The sequence below is a fragment of the Haliaeetus leucocephalus genome, unplaced genomic scaffold, assembly GCF_000737465.1.
Source record: "Haliaeetus leucocephalus isolate CR32 unplaced genomic scaffold, Haliaeetus_leucocephalus-4.0 Scaffold712, whole genome shotgun sequence".
Lineage (NCBI taxonomy): Eukaryota > Metazoa > Chordata > Aves > Accipitriformes > Accipitridae > Haliaeetus > Haliaeetus leucocephalus.
This window is the reverse complement of record NW_010973148.1, coordinates 720,916-734,826: the sequence shown is the minus strand read 5'-3', so window position 1 is coordinate 734,826 and position 13,911 is coordinate 720,916. Positions and strand designations below refer to the sequence as shown.

The following is a 13,911-nucleotide window of genomic DNA, read 5'->3' as shown; positions in this document are numbered from 1 at the left end:
AGGAGTGAGCGAGCGGCTGCATGGTGCTTTGTTGCCGGCTGGGCTTAAACCACAACATAGATACAGATAGCATCATTAAACATTCAAGTAAAAAAAATATTTCTAAATAGGAACACTTGAAACAAAAAGGTTGATATTTTGCCATTTTGAGAATCAAGTAGGGCAGTATAAATGACCAGATCTTCTGTTAGGATTCAAAGACTTTGAGAATTATTTTCCATTCTGTTCTCATGCTTTAGTATTAAAATTTTGTGCAGGTAGTCTGTTAGCTCCACAGTCAAATTATTTAACAGCGAATTTATATTCATTCTGGTTGAAATTCAGTTTCAAAGACAAGAAGTGTAATCTGCTTTCTTCAATTTAGTATCTTAGGCCTTTTTCATAGATACAGAAAATTGATCTAGTCTACCCATATAAAAATATGAGCCTTACCGACCGAGTATGGGAAATACCATGCAATGTTATTTACTGGAACTTCAGGCTAAGGTGTCCTCTTCTGAAGACAAATTATGTAAAACTAAGTGGTGATTTCAGACAATGCAAAAAGGACACCTTGTTTCCAGAAGTGTCCTATCCACCATGACATTTTGAATCCTTGGATAGTACTCTCCACTGTTCCCTTTCATCAAGCTAAGAAAGTATGTGGCTGAGAATTCAAGATTTCAGGAATAGCAGAGAAAAAGAAGAGCAAGCTGAAATTTAGGGTAGAAAAGGGCAGAAGTCAGACTCAAATACACCTGAGCACAGAACTGCTAGTTACATTTTCCACAATGTTCAGTACAGGTTAGGACTGTAGTTTCACTATTCTGAAGTTTCACTAGAAACTTTCCAGTTTCACTATTCTGAAGTGAGTACTGTAACCACCAGACTATTATCCACCACAAACACCAGGTCAAAAGAAGATAGTTATAGTCCTGACATTGTCTAGCTTCTAAGGTTTCCCAAAGAGATTTAGATCCTCAGATCCTTATCCAAAACCTGCCTGTATTGGATCTAAGTGCAGCAGGTAGGTAAGGAGGTGACATCCCCCCCACCCCCTCAACCCCCAATTAATCTTAGGTTTTGTGGTAGTTCTCTCTTTCTGTTCTTTCTCAAAAGCTGTCTTTTTTACAGTCAGAAAAACAGCTGCTGTGAGTTCAAGTTCGCTCAGGGGTGGTGGTTAATTATTATTTGATGTTTTGCTTGTTTGGTTTATTTTTCAGCTTCTGTTTTTCATATAACCTTTCATCTTCTCAAGCACTGAAAATATAAAAATACTGTTCTATTTAGTGCTACTTGACCTTTAGAGACTTAGTCCTTCCTTTTCTGACCCTTTCCTACCTTGAGTCTAGATAGACTCAAACCAGCCAAATATTCTAAACCAGAGAATACTTCATTAAATATTTTATGTTTCACATTAACATGTTTCAAAAAAATAATGATGATAATACAGATATGCTGTGTATCTTTTTAATAGAGTGATCCTCTTGTGATCTTTAAAAAATATTAGGTAAGACCAAGCCTATTCCCGATAACAGCAATTAAAATAAAAGAAAAAGCATGCAAGGAGAGAAAATACCTTCCTACCTACCATACCAAAAAAAAAAAAAATTACTCTAGGAAAGAAATAATAAAGCTTTCACAATAAACAAAATATTTCAAATCAAATTTTCAGCAATCCTGTGCAGGTTTAAAAGCAGATCTTTACAAAACACTAAAATGCCTCATTGGATGAATCAATCTGCTACAATTGCATCGTTAGGTTTAGAGGTTGTTTCAGTTTTTTTTTTCCTTTTTTCTAACAATGAATTTCCAGTGCATTTTAGATGAACAGAAGTATTCATGAGATTGTGCTGGATCAGAGCCAACCGCTCAGCACCTCACAGAATCAAGTGTCAAGTTAATTTATTTGATGACTGAGCCTGTCATTTTGAAAAGAAAAACTTTGTATATATCTTTATGTGCAGATTATCAGTTAATATGCTCTGACACAGCTGACTATGAAACAGCCTTGGAGGGAACAAGAGGACTAAAGTAATCTTACTATTTCCAATTTTCCTCTATTTGCCACTCTGCTGTTTTACATTGAAATTTGCCTGTCAGGCCCATGAGGGCACCACCAGGCCTGCCTGTCCCTGCCGGCCCCTCAGGACGCCATGTCAGCCCCCCGGGGCTCCCCCCACCCTGCCCCGGGCCCAGGACCCCATGTCAGGGGCCATCAGCCCCTGCCCCACCAACACTCCGGCTCCCCACAGCCCTGCCCTGCCCGGCCATGGGCCCCTCCGAGCCGGGCCTACACGCAGGCCCCAGCCCGGCCTCGGCCTGTCCCCATCCCCATGGCGGTGCCCGATGCCCGGGGCTGGGGCTGCCCCGGTGCCCCCAGCTCCTGGGGGGGGTTGGAGGGGCCCTGGCTGCCAGGGCCTGCCCTGACCCACCATGGGGAGCCCCCAGTGCTCCTGGACCCTGCGGCCTCCAGACAACATTTTCCATCAGTTCTCCTTATGTCTATTTTTGTATCTACAATACCACACATTTCTTGGGCCCCACCAAGCCCGACAGCCACTTCCAATTTCTGTGTGGCACCAATCTTTAATTGATAGTGTTGATTTTTCCCCATTCGATTAACTTCTTACAGAGTTGTTGACATTTTTCAGAATTTAAAAGAAATAAATCAAAATTTTAATACAACCTTAAAAGTTCAGTGTATTTTAGACCAAGTCATTATTGTTTGGATAGGAGTTTTCCTTTCAGTTACTAACTTAAAATATTTTCTGTAAACATCTCACTGTATTCTCGTTTTCTCCATTCCCTTTTTTTGTGGTTTGTGTCCACCATAGCTGCAAGAAAAATATATAAACCTATATAAATGTTGTCAGTATCTCTCCCTGCATTACGTCCTATAATCCTTCTCCCCCGCTCTAAGAGTTCTTAGCTCTTACCAAAAAAAAAAAAAAAAAAAAAAAATCACAAATGAAGATTTCTTTTATAGCAATTATTAAAAGCAGAAGGGAGGAAAAAAATCTTTTCAAAAGGAAGGTGTTTGATTTCTTTTAAGTGAAGCAACTGAATTTAAGTACTTTATATAAGGAACATAGTGAGATTTGAGGGCTGTCCTAGAGGGTGATTTAGCTGTACCAGGCTCCTGCTCTGAAGCACTCCCTTGAAGGAGCCTCTTTCCCTTGCTGAGTGTGTACGGACCCTGCTGAGACTAGGCTTCTGCTTACTTCACACCCTCACTGTTTTCCAGTCAGCCCCTGGATATAAAGTTGCTGAAAGCCGTAAAGGGGGATTTCAATATGAATTGTGATGGTCCATCAGTCATGCTAGCAGTACAAATATGTTCATGGAAAGACCAAGATGTCTAATTTTATGGCGCTACTACTGTTTACACTTTAACAGTTTGGGAACCATAAAGAAAATAAATACTTTCCAGAGGAACCTTAGATATATCCACAGAGAAAGTAAAAATAAAAACATGTGTTTCAGAGCTTTTCTATATACTCAGCATCCGTTTGAGGGCCCAGGACCCACCTATAACTCACATGTACTTTGTCCTGGCAGCAAGGTCTCCCTTTTATGCAGAACCCCTTCCGTGTAGTCTTGTTCCTGACTTAAGTTGTGAGACCTCAGGCCTCAGCCAAACTTCATTCACACCTATAGTCTCCTTTATTTTAAAGGTGCCATTAAGTATCTTTAGCATGGCAATTCTCTACGGATTCAGTTAGATTACTCTTCTGTGGTTAGTTCCACCCAGTACATGACGAGTCCTTCCCTATTCTTGGTTAGTGTACAGATCAGCTCGTGATTTTACCTATGTGAACACATCATCTCATATACACAACTGAGTACATTCTTCCGGGCAAGATAAAAGGATAAATTTTATGTCCTAACTAAATGAATGGAAATTATAAGAAACATATGTCATAGCACTTTTTGTTATTAAGCTATAATATACTAACAGACACAGCTGGTATTCATAGCACTGAAGAGGACTCAAATAACCAGCTTTCCCCTTTGTGTTTATACAGCATGTGTTCTCACTGGTAATCATTTAGTGTAGTCTTTTCTGCTCTATTTGAAGGCCGGGATTAGGTATTAGGACATAATCTCCACTAAGTAAGTAATGATCAATGAACATTAGACAAGAATTTAATAAGACAATTCAACACATAAATAAGTATATATTGATTGTGAAAAGGGCATTTCTTCAAGATACTCAAATGCAATTCACTTTAATTTGATCACGAAGACATTCATGAACAAACAAACATATATTCAAGTTCTTATTCATGCTTAAGGAGCCATTACTTTGAATAGCCAGAGCTTGGTATAGACATGGCTGCAATAGTTTTTGTTTGTCTGTTGCATGACCATAAAAAAGTTCTGTCTTCTAAAGCTACCACTGAAATCCCTACTTTTTCACTGAAAATTTTACATGGGAAAAGCTTAAATTGCAGAATTTGATCCTTCAACTTTGTGTTAACATTTAAGTGGGAAAAAACAAGTCAGAAGAGAAAGCAGTTTTTGGCAAAAAACACAGAACAATTCAGAATGTGCTTAGAATGCATTTTAGAATAACTACAACGTATTAGTGCACTGATCTTTTGTACACCATGCAAGAACCAATATATAGAACTGTTTTTCATCAAAAAGGCTACTTGTTAATACCAGTAGGGAATGTCATGATTCCCACTGCACCAGACACTGCTCTCCAGAAACAGGTAATTGTTTTTCTTCTATTTCTGTCAAGGTCTTTGATAAGATTTTTCTCTCCATGAGGAAATAAATGTATGTTATTTCAACCTATTCCACAATAATGATCATGGCATTTGTAAAAAGTCACATACCTATCTATGAACGGAAGATAGGCAGAGAAATAAACAAGTGAAATCTGAGCCAAACAACTTGGGTAGATGAGGATTAGAATCACTTAAGAAAAGAAAATATTACTGCTGAAAAGTCTACATAAAAATACACTTGTTCTATTTTCCGCATTCATACAAAGTCTAGAACTTGCTTACATGAAACCTAGATTTCCACTATCACAAATTAAGTTTTAATATCCTTACTCAAATTCAGAGGATTTCAAAACAGCTCATTTAAAGAAAAAGATAATTACAATTTATAACACAGTGTAATTTGAATATGAAAAATAAGCAAAGCTCTCAAACATAATTGAGCAGTAGTACAGTCATGACTTCAGAAAAGTTAATACTGATGAAAATATATGCATGTATAATGTGTTATTTATTTATGCCTTCCTTTAAGAAAGCTGTTTTTGAAAGTAAATAGTATTTATATATTTTTAATTGGTTCTTTGTTCTTGGCTTAAGCTAGGTTTTCCAGATCAGACTATTTTCTAAATACATGAGCCTGTCAATCATACCACCAGGGCTTTTACTAGGCAAGTTCACATCCAGCTTAGTGATAGCCACAGAACACAATACTTCTGTCACACATGATAAGCCTTCCCTTCAGTGTACACTTACAGCATTCATTCAGTTATTCTTACTGCTCGGCCTCTGTCATATAAAAGCATTGAAGCTTTAGATAATCAGCTACAAAAAATGCAGTAGGAGGCAATCTGCATAGTAACTAAAAGGGAATGATATTAAAACAATACATTTAAAAATTATAAATACTTAATAACTGCTCTAACAATTGGAGGTCTTTTTGTCTTAAGCCTCATCACCAAATCCAGCCTGAATTCAACAGGATAATTATCTAGTTCTGATTTGGTTGTATCTGCCTTTTCTTTCACCTGGCATCTGAGTATTTTCCCTGCTCCTGGCATTCAGTTTTGCTCTTTCCCTTTTGATTTTTAATTTTTCTTTTTTTAGAAGCCAATCATCCCCTTGAACATAACTGTCCAGGCAGTCCATGTGCAAAATACACAGCATGCTTCAGAAAATGATTATGGCACAATGTGCAATCAGACCTTGAAACCATGTCAAAGGTAACCTTCAGCCTTATCATGCTTAGGCAGTATTCAAGAAACGTCTGATGCTCATACATACGAAAAAGAGTCAGCTCTCACTAAGAGGATTTGAATGTGATTCCTAGGTTACCAGGAAGAACAAAAATACACAGTATAAATAGGAGGAATACATGAAAGCAATCAACATAAGGAAATATGACATTTTATGTCCCTGCATCAGTGGGTCAAAGATGTGGCATAGGTGATAGAATACACCGAGTAGAGTTAAAGAATAAAAATATCAGTGGCTTGAACCAGAAAGGCTTTTTAAATTTTGTTTTCTTTTTTTGCATTGCAACTGGTATATGCACCCTTTTACATGGTCTGAGTACTACCCAAAAAACACTACATACAACAAAAATATGTAATGAGACAGACCAAAGCATGGCCAAGTCTACAGAAAAAAAAAAAAAAGCCTACTGTTTCAAAGGTGTCTTTTAATTTTTTGCAAGCTTTATACTCATGATCGCTTTGACTGCAGCTGAGTAACTGTCTTTTCAGGGATGTTATGTACAACCTAATTGGCACCATGAGAAGACAGAGAGCATTATAAGGAATATGACAAAGTTAAAGCAGTATCTTTCAGAAAAAAGAAGCAGGTGATGAAAGAGTCTGATGAATGCATTTCAGCCGGGTTCTGTATCAAAGGGCTACTGTTTCACACACCTGGGTTGCAGTTTCTGATACAGTCATCATTATTTTTAGAGATACTGTGAATTTATATTTATTGTATTGAAAACAATTGAGAATTGAACTCTGATCTACTACTTTCATGACTGTTTTCAACTTCAGGCTGCAATACACCAGCTCACGTTCCTGTTCTCTTGCTTATGCCAGCTCTAATGCTTATGTGGCCATAGGTAAAATGGATGAGTTTGCTGAAATCTGCAGGTATCATTTGCAGAAACTGTTTTCAATCAATCAGACCTGTGAAATGCTTTCTCTCAGCCCACAGCTGCATGTTTGCTAGAACAGGTTAAAGGAAGGAACTTTACCTCTGATTTACTCGTTATACAGTTCAAGGCAAGTCCTCCCAGATCCCCATCCTGTGTCCTAATCTATCATTAAAAGGGAAATGGGAGCAGGAAAAAATATAGTGTTCAAAGACTGTTACAGGGGTTTCAAAGTCAGCAAGCACTTCATACGGTCTGAAATTTTCAGACAAAATCATGACCAAGCTACAACTTTTAATTAAAGCTGCATATAACAAAAAATAAAATACAGAATAACAGCAATTACTGTATGTTGAAAGAATCAGGAATCAGGAGTTATGGCTTTACACAAGATCTCACACTTGAGGGTGGGGGAACCAGATTTTTTTTCCCTAAGCTAAACAGTAAATAGTGTTAAGTTTGAGTACTCATATTTTTGATTCCAAATAGGAAATACTTGTTGGCATTCAGTAATTTCTTGGCCTTACAATATAACAAATTGTTATCTTCAGCACTAGTGCCAGATGCTTCAAAATTTAAAGTGTTACTTTAATCAGGAGATGTCCTATTTTATAGGACACCGAAAAGAGTCAGTGCCCTAGGGAAATGTCCATGTAAGAAGAAATTTCTTGTAACAGCTGCTGTTAGAAGTGTTTGACCTTATTTTGACTGTAGCCAAAATTAGGGAACTGTGTAAAACTGAAAAAAAAAAAAAAGAAGTGTAAAAGGAGTATAGGCAGAAATTAACATTCCAGTCAATAGGTTCTTCACTACTTCTCTGTTATTTTGGCTATCAAGATCATAATATTTTAATAATCACTGTATCTGCAAACCATACATTCTGCTTGGCAACATTATCCTATTCTGAAAGATAAAAATGTAAAAGACATTATAACTTAGGCCCAGAAGTAATATGCCAAATGCTGGTTTTTTTTTAACTAGTCCATATTTTCCAGAAGCAATGTGCTCTATATATGTATTGGAGGATATTTATTAAAAAATTATATAATGGTCACACCTGCAATTTCTCCAAAACTGTGGATTTTCTTAATTAAGAAATGTTTGATTTTTCAAAGTAATGAAGGTTTATTATTTAAAAGTGTGGCAATATTTACACATTTTTTATTACTTTTGTAAACAAATTTCTCAGATTCAGATAAGCACCAGTCTTATGCATAACACTGAAAAATAAACTGGGTAGGTTCAAGCAAATACTTCATTTTCTATTCAGTAACCAAACAGTAAGGGGAAAAAGTAGAGAAAGATTAAAAAAAAAAATCCATTTGTATTAAATTAAAAGAGTATATTTTCTTTTCTTGAGAAAAATTAATACCCTCTTAAACTAGTTTCCTGTTGAATTAAATATTGCCATATGACAGAAAAGGTCACCTAGAGATCCTTTCAATAAAAGCAAAATAAATATACTGAAATCTTTTTTTTTTGGTCAAATTGACTCTGTCCATACCTGACGTGCTGATCATGTTGAAGGTTTCTATAGCAGCTGTTTCTAAACAGTCATTGCCTGTTACAGAACGTACTAGCCTAGGATTCAAAGAATGGGACTTCTTATATTCTTGAATTCACCATTTATCTTCTGAATGTCTTTATGAAGTTACTGCCTCTTGCTATGTACTCACTACTTCTGGTTACTTTCAACGTGTGTATATACATTTCTTTGTGAGGAAGCTCAGTAAATGAACAGTTTTATCTAAGATGATGTACTCTGATTTCTAATCTCCTGAGTTAAGTACAAAGTTCACAGAATTTGGCTTAAATAAACTTCTTTAAACACTTTTTTGTCTTGAAGAGTAAATTTTATTTGAAGCTATTTAATAATATTCCACCTCACAATCACTATAAAACAACAGAAGTAACTATGTGATAACTTTTGGAGTGTCTAATGTTCAGAGTTCTGGGTTACGGTTACCCTCTAAACTGTAGCTAACAAGGCATTCAAGAAAACTAAAAAGTAATTTTTATCTGCAAGCACTGCTTCCCTGATCAATTTTTTTTTAAGTTGAAGTTCTGATAGCCCTTCCAGTACATCTCCCATATATTTTGTAAATATTACGGACTTGCATGCCTAGACATGAAGGGAACTGAGCTATTCCCTATCCTTTAAAAGAATCTATGTATTCAGGAGTCAAGTTACACGGACAAAAGCCCTACCTTAAACCAATATATTTTTGAGTATTTTGTAAGATTTTGTGAAATGTCCCAACAACTAAAGTACAAGTAGTTGCTTACAGGCAACTTAACCGAGTTTATTTAACATCTGCAGGTCAGCCTTGCCACTTGTAGGATGTCATCATTGTCAACTATTTTTGATTGATTATTCTATTTCTGGAAAGTATCAAGAAAAAAAAACAGGAAAGATGGAAAACAATTACTTAGCATACAAACTTACAGCACACTGAATTGGATGTAGTTTTTTGAATATTGGTATAGTTCAAGATGATCCTGCAGTTGTCCTTACAAATTAAAAATAAGAAAGTTAGAAAATCCCAACTTGCTTACCAGCATGCTGAGTAGAGTCTAACTTCTATTATCGTACTCTTGAGTACAGAAACTTTCTGCTGAACCAGCCTCCTTCTCTTACTTACTTTGTTAACCAACGCCATGTGGTAGTGATCGGTGAGACTAACCAAAGACCCTGCTCAGAAATTTTTTATGCAGTCTTGCTTTTCCTGTAAACAACAGTGAGCATGTTTCATTTTACCAATGAAGGGAAGATGCTCAGTTGTTTCCTAAGTAAAATATATGATATTGTATACATATTAACTATATTAATATCTGACTAACATTGCTATTTCTCATTTTTCTGATCCTGTTTTCTATTTACTTCTTATAAACAGAAAATTGCATAGATGATTCATTAGAATTTCTAAAGTAGTATCTCTCTATATATTATTCCCCTAAGCCATCAATTTAATTTCCCTTAGGCAGGGTATATCAAAGTCATGCACACTGAGTACTGCCTCCAGAAAAAAAAAAGTGGAAAGGCTAAAATTTCGCTAATTTAGAACTTCTGTGGTAACTTGTCATTTTAGGTTTCTAAATGTAAATTTTCCTCATTGAGATGACATAGAAGATGTTTCCAGATATGGGAATTTTAATATATTCCTCTTATAGGTACCATCTTTTGACAGATACCAAGATGCAGGCAATTTGTCCTTGATGAGTCAGCTGTATAGGTAACTGATTACCAGACTGAGATACTTCTTTGTCTGAGTGATTTGCTTCCTGTTATTATCTTTGCAAATGACAGAGTCAAGTTATTAAAATGAAAGGAAGACTTTCTCTGCAGTAAGAGAAGATGTTGCCTTTTAAGGAAAGCAATCTGAAGGTGAAAACTGGATGCCTTAAATTGAAAGGTAAAAGTCCTATTGATTTAAACAGCAGGAGGATTTCATCAGGAATGTGAGAAAAATTTGTCCCACAGGTTATTGAATATATTGAATGCAGTTATGAAGAAGAAATAATAATTCAAGCTCTCTGTTATTTTAGCAGGCATGCACAATGGATCTTTTCTTCTCCATAAATTTTATTTCTCAGAAGACTGTATTTGAAGTAAATCTCTAGAATATTTTCTCATAGATGTTGTCCATGTACCTATCCTCTATGAAGGTCATAAGAGGGAGGTAAACTACTGAGTTTTAATAAAAAATATCCCTTATGAAGATAGATTTTTATTAAATAACTTCACAAAAGGGCCTAAGAGATAAAAGAAATCAGCAACACTCACTGAAAAGTAGAAGGTTAGCTAGGTTTGATTCTCTCTTCTCACAGGCATGGCTACCTGGCTTCAGTACACACTATAAAGATGTCAGTAAAATTAGCTTGCATCTCAACTAAGCCTTGACTAAAATCACAAGAAAAATCACAAGTACAAATTGGGAGAGGAGTGGCTGGAGAGCAGCCCTGCAGAAAGGGATCTGGGGGTGCTGGTCGGCAGCAGGCTCAGTACGAGTCAGCCGTGTGCCGGGGCAGCCAAGAGGGCAACCCGCACCCTGGGGGGCATCACACACAGCATGACCAGCCGCTCAAAAGAGGGGATTATCCCGCTGTATTCAGCCTTGGTGCGGCCTCACCCCGAGTACTGTGTGCGGTTCTGGGCCCCACGGTTTAAGAAGGACATGAAGGTCCTTGAATGTGTCCAGAGGAGGCAACAAAGCTGGTGGAAGGGCTGGAAGGAATGTCCTGTGAGGAGCAGCTGAGAACTTTGGGTTTGTCTAGTTTGGAGGAGGCTGAGGGGCAACCTCATGGGTCTCTACAGCTTCCTGAGGAGGGGATGTGGAGAAGGAGGTGCTGAGCTCTTCTCCCTGGGATCCAGTGACAGGACACATGGGAATGGCTCAAAGCTGCACCAGGGGAGGTTTAGACTGGACATTAGGAAGCATTTCTTTACTGAGACAGTGGTCAAACACTGTAACAGGATTGCTAGAGAGGTGATGGATGTCCCAAGCCTGTCAGTGTTTTAAGAGGCCCTTAAGAGAATATTTTAACTTTTGGTGAGCCCTGAATTGGTCAGGCAGTTGGTCTAGATGATGGTTGTAGGTCCCTGCCAACTGAAATATTCTATTCTATTCTATTCTATTCTATTCTATTCTACCAAATAAATGAGAGTTCACAGGTTTTTCACAAAGGCCCCATTTTTCTTTCCTGATAAAATAACCAGGCGATTTAAAGTCTGCACTTCGACAAGCATCAGAAAGTTCCACGCACCAGGATAAGTGATCAAAATGTCTTTCCTTTAAAAACAGATTTTTAGCATTTGCAAATGAAGATGAGACCATTTCTGAAAGAAAAAAAAATGGTGAGCCTGGCATCACAGAGACTGCATCTACATAAACAGATGCAAACAGTCACGAGCTCTGAGCAGGCAGATTGCAAACTGGAAGCTGTACTGTACCTTCATTATGAGGTGTGAGAGTAAAGCCATTCAGAAGTCCCTGGATCTGTCGGTGCCAATGTGACTGATGATACTCTGACAGCTCTTAGTCTCATGTACAACAGAAGGGAAGCTCTTTTTTCATCCTACTTTAATAATTTCTGTGCCATTAACAGGTAGGAGCTGCAGTCACAGACAAGGACAGTCGCTGCCTTGGAGAAACCAACCATCAGAAAGATGGTTCCTTCCTCAGAGACTTTATGATGTAAATTGGATAATCACGCTCAGAGGTCCTGGTTATGGTTGTATGGAGAAAAGCAATTATCCTCCTACCATTCTACTACTATTGAACAAAGAGGTTTGCTCCATTTATCAACCTGTAATCCAGGTTAGAGGAAAGGAGAAATCTTGCGCCTCTCTGAGAAGTCATCAAATGAAGCAATGTAATTCCTCCCAAGAGCAAGGGAAAAGTAGAGATGAAATTAGGACCTTATGAGTCATAGCTTGTTCTCTCTTCTATTTTAGGAGCACAACATCTGTAAGCTACCCTTTATTCAAGGATATTCACAATTGAATTCCTTGTATTTTTATCAAGGACTAATCCAAGTCCTTGATGAAAAACAATTGAGAGTCTAGGGCAGAATGTGTTTTTGATTCCTCTTATTTCCCACAGTAAAATAAGAGTGATAGGTAGAGAGCGTGGGGGTTTTTCGGTTGGTTGGTTTGGGGTTTTTTCCCCTCTGTCCAAGAAACAAGAATCCAAGTGGTATTTCTTTGGTAAAAGGAAAATGATACAGAAGTTAAGAAGCTTCACAGTCAAGTCTCCTAAAAGTTTACAGCAACTAAGTCATCTGTACCAAAGGCATAAATCTTTAATGGCAATATTTCTCCCTAAAAGATTCTCAACAGAACAGAAGTTTCACTGATTAAGTCTTGCTAAAACAAATACAATCCCACTGAAAGTATATGGGCATGAAATTTTTGTCATGATTAATTAGTCTCAATCTGGTACTGGTTGTGGGCTAGACAATCTTCTGTGCAAATCCATGTATTATTTGATACCTTTCTACTGGTTTGAAATACATTCTGATAGAAACTCAATTAGTTATGGATGAGATTATAACAGAGACATGAGGGAGTTAGACAGCTACTTGCTATTCAAACGTAAAAATATTTTCACAGAGTACAAATATTTACAATCAGACATATTTGTTATACATGGAACACAAATGAAATGTGAAAAAGCATACTTATGATACTGTTTCAAAAAGAGTCACATACCTGAGTAAATGTTAAACATTGGTTTAACATTTCTAGCAGAAATGAAAACACAAACTTATGCAGCATACTTACAGAGACTGGTTTTGATTTTCTTTACATGTCTAAGATCTGATTTTATGCAAATGAACGTTGTATCAGTGAAGAAACCTATGTTCCTTCCGGTTTTACTCTCTTCTCTTAAGTTCTGCCAAAGTATAAGCATTTATTTTACCCTTTCCAAGATCCCAAAGGGGGTACTTAGTTTTAGGCAAAATACATAATACAATCTACATATGGTGTGGGGAATGGGGAAAAAAATAAAAATGGAAAATTATGAAACCATTTTTTTGCCTGTTATAAGCCTTCCCACTTTTCCAACAGTAATTTTATTACAACTCACATTGCTGTAAATTCTCCTAATCAATGGAAGCTCTAAATGAACCAGTGCTATTGCAGGAGACCTGGCACTAATGAATGCCAAAAGAACACATTATTTTGATCCCCTAAATGGAAGTCATCATTTTCAATTAGAAAGCAGAAGTGAAAAGATGAAAATTGATGGCCTGTCTCAGCTGCTAACCTTAACCTGCAGATATCTATTGAAGAACACACTTAACATCCATCACCAGGAAAAGCTTAATTCATTCAATATTCTCAGATACCTTAAACAGGCTTTCAGAGCTATTAAAGCAAAAAATTGTCTGTTCTGAAATGGAAGCCCCCAAAACACACCGGGAACATATTTTTAGCTCTGTATACCCTATATTCATATAGTGGCTAGTACAACAGAGCTGAGACTTGATAGGGTATTGTAAAGCAGTAAACATATTTTGAGCCTTCAGTGCCAGTCAGTCTGTGATTGCAAGGAATGA

The 13,911-nt window shown here is 37.1% G+C and overlaps 1 protein-coding gene across 6 annotated transcripts in view; it reads right to left on the bottom strand.

Moving 5' to 3' along the window:
- The window catches only part of NLGN4X (neuroligin 4, X-linked), a 127,104-nt gene that overhangs the window by 55,837 nt on the left and 57,356 nt on the right, over positions 1-13,911 (bottom strand). The window lies entirely within an intron of this gene.